This window comes from Athene noctua, chromosome 12 (genome assembly GCF_965140245.1).
Source record: "Athene noctua chromosome 12, bAthNoc1.hap1.1, whole genome shotgun sequence".
In the NCBI taxonomy this organism is placed as follows: Eukaryota; Metazoa; Chordata; class Aves; order Strigiformes; family Strigidae; genus Athene; species Athene noctua.
The window spans coordinates 16,638,362-16,644,890 of NC_134048.1; the positions used below are offsets into that span (position 1 = coordinate 16,638,362).

The 6,529-nt window shown below is 51.6% G+C and overlaps 1 long non-coding RNA gene across 1 annotated transcript; it reads left to right on the forward strand.

The window, feature by feature from the left end:
- Positions 1 to 261: 261 nt before the first annotated feature.
- On the forward strand, positions 262 to 1,088 carry LOC141964970 (uncharacterized). The gene is made up of 2 exons (XR_012634407.1): positions 262 to 352; positions 845 to 1,088. It is a non-coding gene; the product is annotated as an uncharacterized LOC141964970 (long non-coding RNA).
- Positions 1,089 to 6,529: the final 5,441 nt, after the last annotated feature.

A 6,529-nucleotide genomic window follows, 5' to 3' on the forward strand; every position in this document is an offset into this window, starting at 1 on the left:
AAAAATAAGACATATTTTAAATTTCTGGTCAGTTATGGCTGCTCGGCCGTGACACTGCTGTTCGCTGTTTCTGTGGGGTGAGCAGGGAAATGTCCCTGCTGGGGACGCGAGGCACAGCCGGTCCCCAGCCCCCGCAGGGACTCACTCAAGGTCGCCCCGAAGGTCACGGCCAGGGCCAGGGCAGCTGCCTCCTGTCATGGGGCCTCTCTGGCCTGGCCCCAGCCGGTGACACAGGGCTGGGGGAGGCAGGGGCAGGGCACCCCCTGGACACCGCTCGCTCAGGGAGCAGCGGGGAGCCCCATCTCTGCTCTGGCCTCTGTGGAGCCCAGGGGTGCAGCGTGGCTGGGCCAGGGTGAGTAGGACCGGGTGGGATGGGATGGGGCTGGATGGGATGTCTCCTCCTGCCGTGCCATGCAGGGGGGCAAGGGCAGCTCCATGCCAGGGGTCCCCCCAGTTCTTGCCCCCCTCCTCACCCCGCACCCCACTCTAATTACCCACTCTTAAGGAAGCGCCTGATAGTTCTGGCCATTTAAGGTAGCCCCAGCCCCTCTCAGTAAGGGTAATTGGGCCATAATTTGTTTTCGGTGTCAAGATGGCGTCAAAGATAAGACAAAAATCTCCAGGTTTGGGGGCTAAAGAGACAGGAGAAATCCTGACCCAGGGCCGACCTCGGAGGAATGGCCACAAGCCCCAGTGAGTAACATGGCAGGTGAAAGATTTACTGCCAGGGGAGCTTTTTGATCCTCTCACAACACTCTGGAGCCTCTCAGCCCACTTGCTGGCTCCCAAGTCAGACTGTCTCCTGGGAGTACTGCTCAGGTGGGAACGTTTTTCTGTCCAACAGAGGCCCCCTCAGCTGCAAAGTTGATGACATGCAACAGTTCTTCCTCAAATCTCCATGCTTCTGGAGTCACGTGATTCTGAGACCCATCTCAAGAGAAGATGCATTTCCAATCCTGTAGAAATTAAGTCCAAGCATGGGAAGACACTGGAGCCACAAGAAAGATGAAGGCTCCATCTTGTTTTTCTTTCTTTTATTTTATTTTATTTTGTAAACCAAATCCAAACTCTCTGGGTTTTCACCCCTATGGCTGTCCTTGTTTGGGTCTGATAGTGCCAAGCTCTGCCTGGGGTGTATTTCTCCATGCAGCTACCTGTACTGGGAGAAGAGCAAGAGCACTTCACCCTGGGCCAATGTTCCCAAGACCATCCTGCAAACAGCCGCCAAACTCACGGTCCACCCCATGCCATTACCTCTCCGAAGTCAGCCTTTGTTTCTCCACTCTATGAAAGCCCTTTTCCCAGTGCAGGGTGTTGGGAGAAGTGGGTATTTACTTCTCTCACAAGACTCACGCTCTTGGTGTGGGGTTAGCAAAGGTGATCACCATGGCTTTCTGCAGAATGTCCCATCCTTGTCCTGCTCAGTGGTGGAGCAATCCCATTAGCAAGCATCTTCTCTGGCAGTGACAACATTTTGCTGCTGATTTCCTGCTGATCTTCTCCCACGACATCTCAGCACAGCCCTCAGGTGAAGCTGGATGGGGTGGGGTGGCACAGCAGCTGGGTTTAAGGTCCAGGATGGAAGCTGGCTTGGGGCTGGAGCTAACTGATGAAGATCAGTGCCATACATTCAGGGCAGGGGGTAAAAACAGCCGGGCACTCTGCTCGGCAGGACTCCATGCCATCTCCATAGCTGGGGGGTGCTGGACAAGCTCTGTCTCTTCTGGGTACTCCCGATCTAAAGCACAGTAGCAAACCTGGAGCTGCTGCAGCTCCAGGAACCTGCAGATCAGAGGGGCCAAGGAGCCAGAGGGAGCTGCTGGAGCGCAAGCACGAAGCACCGGCTGGGAGAAGGATATTTACTGGCGAGAGGAGAGTGAGACAGGCAGTTACCCAAGAGGCTTGAGCCGAGGGACTGCGAGGCAAGACACGCACTTGGAGCCTCGCCGATTCCTTGCGATGGATCCCCGAGGCGGGGAAGGTCCTTGCTTACAAAGTTTCCTTTTTCCTTGCTTGTTCTTTTGTGTGAGGAATTCAGGTCCTGACCACCCTGAAAGACTTTACAGTAACCAGAGAAGTAGGGGAATTTATGGCGTCACTAGTGGCTGAAAGCTGAGGAATTGAGAGGAAAAGGAATTTTTTTCTTTTTTTCCTTAGACTTCAGCTACCTTGACAAAATTCTCATGGCCTGTAACTGACCTGCAGGAGCAGCCGGGGGGGTGTGGGGGCCAGAACAGGCTGGTTTAATTGCCTCGGCCAGGAGCTCCTTCCCAGACTAAGGACTTACAAGTCTGAGCTAGTGCACAAAGCTTGCGTCAATCCCAAAACTCCCTCCTCTGCTCACCTTCACTGTTCAGCTTTCACTGCTTTGGCCCTGTGTCTGATGGAGAGTAGAAGGGCAGACTTTGCACTGAAGCTCATCAACTGGACTCAAACTCGAGCCTGGGCTGCTGTGTTCAACCGCTCACCCTACAAAACTTCCAGGATCTAAGCTAGCTGCTTAGGGCTAAACCCACGCAATTCCACACCCAGCACTTGTAGGCTCCTATTTCTAGGAACGTGGCATAAAGAGGTGGGAAGGCCCTTGTTGAGATACCTTTGTTGTCCTGATTTGGGGAGTGCATGAAGGACTTGGAGCAGATGAGCAGAGGGCAAGAGTGGGGAAAATGGAATCAGGAAAAGGAGAGAAGGGAGGCGGACAAGGAATAGCCTGGTGAGGGACAGCAGCTCACCGGCACTACAGTTTGTCCTAGTCTAATAAGAAAAGCCCTGTCTGTACCCAGTGCTGTCACTGCGTCACTGAAGAGCCTTCAACCTGCTTTCTATCCCCAGGAAAATAGAGACACAGAGGGCTGCAGTGAGTCGAGGCCAGCACTAGTACACCAAGGGTTCCGCTTTTTACATGAGGGTGAGGGTTTATGGCCAGTAGACCAGTGGAAATTCCAGGAAAAAAATTAAACCACCCGGTTCTGTTGGGAAGGTGGGTCTGGAACAATGAGAACATCAACCTGAGGGGTACAGGGATCCTTCCAGGGCAGATTGGAAAGAGATGAACAGTCCCGTTTTGGGACACCTGCAGGGATCCTGGTTGCCCTCTGTGGCCAGGCAGAGCTGGGAAGGCGCCGGGCTATTTCCCGCACATGTCCATGAAGAGGGGCTGGATCTGGTGCCTGCCTTTCCCACCCCAGCCCAAAGGAGGGCCTGCAATTTGGACAGCAAGCCACCAAACAGGAGATCAGATTGCTCAGGGCTGCCTGCCAGGCCACGGCTGCTGGCCTGCCGTCTGCTCCACAGGCGCGGGAGCTGGCGAAAACCCAGACACCAAACGGAGCTCCGAACGAGCTGGCTCCAGGATCACTGGATACAACCTGCCACCTTCCCTTTTCTAAAGATGGAATTGCCCACACAGGCATCAAGAACAGGAAGAGTCACAGGCAACTCTCACACACCTTTTGGACTCAGAGCCTTCTCTGCTTTGCAACCACAACCTGGGTTAGTGAGCTTGCTAATGAGGTGCCCATCATTGTGCTCTCTGGTCCCCAGCAGTCTATACACGTGGTGGGAGAGGCAGCAGAGCCATCTCAGCTACCTGACACTTCCCTCTTCCCATCTCAAAGTCTTTGCTCTTCCCCACAGGCCCCATGGTGCTCCCTGATGAGGATGCTGCAGGGATCATGGAGTACTTCCTGGAAGATGTAAAAGGAACAGATCTTGGAGAAAGTTCCAAGTAAAAAGTAAAAACAAGGAAGTAAAAGCACATTAGGGGGCTTTGAGGTACTTCGGGAAGAAGCCAACACTGCCTGGAAGGATAAGAGATATGAAATCGGCTCCAGCTTCTGGCAAAGTGAGATTGAGTGCTGGCAGAGCTGTGCTGTCATCCCTTACTGGATATAGGGGAAATAAAAAAAAAAAAAAAAGGAAAAAAGGAAAGCAAACCCTAAGGCTCTCCCCTGCACACTCAGCCTGCTCAACCACATCTCTAAAACATAAAACCATTAAATCCACATTCACATTTTTCCCTGGTCCTCTGCGCTGCCCTTTTGCTGGGGAGCAGAGAACCGAAGCCTGGTTTCCATCAACGCTGCGAGGAGGCCCTAGGACGGCTCACGCAGAGAATCGGACGTGTTCAATTTCAATGTCCAACCAGGGGGGAAAAAAAAAAACCCAAACAAACCGTTTTTATGATCTCCACATCCCACTACAGCATAATCCTGCTTCCGGTATCTGACACGTACAGCCACCTCCTGCCGAGGAGGCATCATTGGGACGGGGAATGGCTCTGGTCCCCCGGCAGCTGCCCTGGGCTCAGAGGTGCAGCTGCAGAGCACCCACCACCCGGGTTCCTGAGCTAACACTGCCCTCGCACGGCAGCAGGGAGCGGAGAGAAGGACATGCAGACTTAGGCCCATCAGATCAACCGCCTGGTTGTTTAGTTTCTCAGTGTGAACATATTAAAAAGACTGAACTGATATATCGTTGGTTTTGAGCTTGAAATCTTCTGTGGGTTTCCTGGCAGGGAGCTAATGAGATTAAGCAGCATTTATTCATTAGCCTATGCAAATAACAAACGAACTGGCAGAACTTATTTGTATCACTGGAGTTTCCATTATACCCTCTCATGCTAAAGACACTAAAGACAACAGGTTGTGCTTCCACCTGTCCTCCCTGGGCAGGACACGCTCTCACTGTGCTGGCAGAAGAGCCCACACTCACCAATTTGGGAATGTCAATGACACTGTTTTTCCCCTTCCACTGGAGTACGCTGCCCTTGTCCTCACCTGAAGGCTTTTCCCTGAAACCTCCTGAAAAAGTTTGACAACACACGGATGATGCCCTGTGAAGCAATTCACCCCTGCTCCTTCTTTCACGGTGCCCACCTGCATCAGCACTGAGACCTCCCCGAGACAAGCTCTCCGTGCTATGCTCTTGCAGCACGGCAGCACGTTGCCTCACACAAAAAGATCCCGGTTCAAGGCAAAGGCCTCCAGACACGTCCACAAAAATGCAGGGAGTGAAGATGTCAGGATCTGCTTCTGATGTGCTGGCTTGGTTGCTCCCAGCTCTCCAATACATCAAGGTAATACAAGAGAATATTAGACATAACTATCACTGATCGTTTCTCACAGCAAAGTCCCCACTCCCTTGATACTGAAAGCTAATACCCTGGGATGTAGGACAGGGGGACCAGGTGTCTCCTGCATGCATCACCGCCAGCAGAACTGGGCACATTCTGCATGGCTGGAGGTCACCCTAAGAGCAGCAGCACAAGCTGCCACCCTCCTCCCAGAGGGCATTTTACTCCTTGCCATGAACTGAACACTGAGGAGGAGACAGGTCAGTTGGTTGTAGGACAGCACCAAGGAATGAGGATAGAGGAAATGATGTGGGATTGTTTTGGGGAGAATTATCTGTACAAATCTTTACTGCACATGAACAGTGTAATTTAATTTGACAGTAATAAATTCAGGTCATGTATTCTGAGTGTAAATCCCTCAACATCCTATCATCCTTCTCTGTGAGAGCCCAAGTGTCTAAAAAGGTACACTGCAACCTCTTCCCTGGCTAAAAATCAAGGCTAAAGCATGCCTCAGACAGTGCCAGCAGAGCCTTACGAGGTGCCATGACAGGGTTCGGGAGAACAAGTATTCGAGCCGCAGTTTCTTGCATCACTCACTTCCTCGCTGCAGCAAAAAAAGTGAGTCTGATGGTCAGGAGTAAGAGCAATATGGGAAAATGAAATCAAAGCACTACATGGAAAAGGATTTTGCAGCATAACTGATCAAACGCTGGGATGCTACATGTCAGCATTGCTCCGGAGTAGCACCCACCTCGTCAGCTGGGCACGCAGCTTTGACTCTGGACAACAGGAGCTAGAAGTCATGCACAAAATGTCACCAAGGGTGTACTTGAGAAGGAAGCAGAAGCAGAGGGTTGAACTAGACATAAAGATCCGTTAGGGAACATGAATCGAATGAGACGCTGCACTTCATTGACTGTTCATGATATGAGGGGGGGGAATCCCCATCCGAGAAAAGCCCAACGCTCCCCAAAATGCAAGGTCACGTGGTTCTCCAACAACCTCCATCGTGCAAGTCGTCTTTTCGCTGCATTCAAAAGGCTCTGTGATCTGCATCTGTGCAACCCACACAGGTTTGTCACAAAATATCCCATCACCTGAGTTTTCTACTTCAGCCTTGACATATCCTAGTCGGCAGCGCCATCCTCCCCTCCATGTCTGCAGTATTTTCAGCCCTGGAGAGGTGGGTGGGAATGACAGTGAATCAGAGAAGCCTGGCACAAAACATCCACCGAAAGCAGAACTCCATTGGCTCTGGAGCCAGAAGTGCTAAGGGCAGAAAGGCAAACAGAAAGGAATGTAGGCCTTGTTGCTAGATAGATCATTTATTAAAGTGAAATTCAGCATTTTATCTTTGTCAGACAGTACAGAGTTAAAGTTTCATACACAGTGGAAGCAGGACATTTCCTACACCTCAGAGAAATGAGTTCTACAGTTTTTGCTATAAGTTAC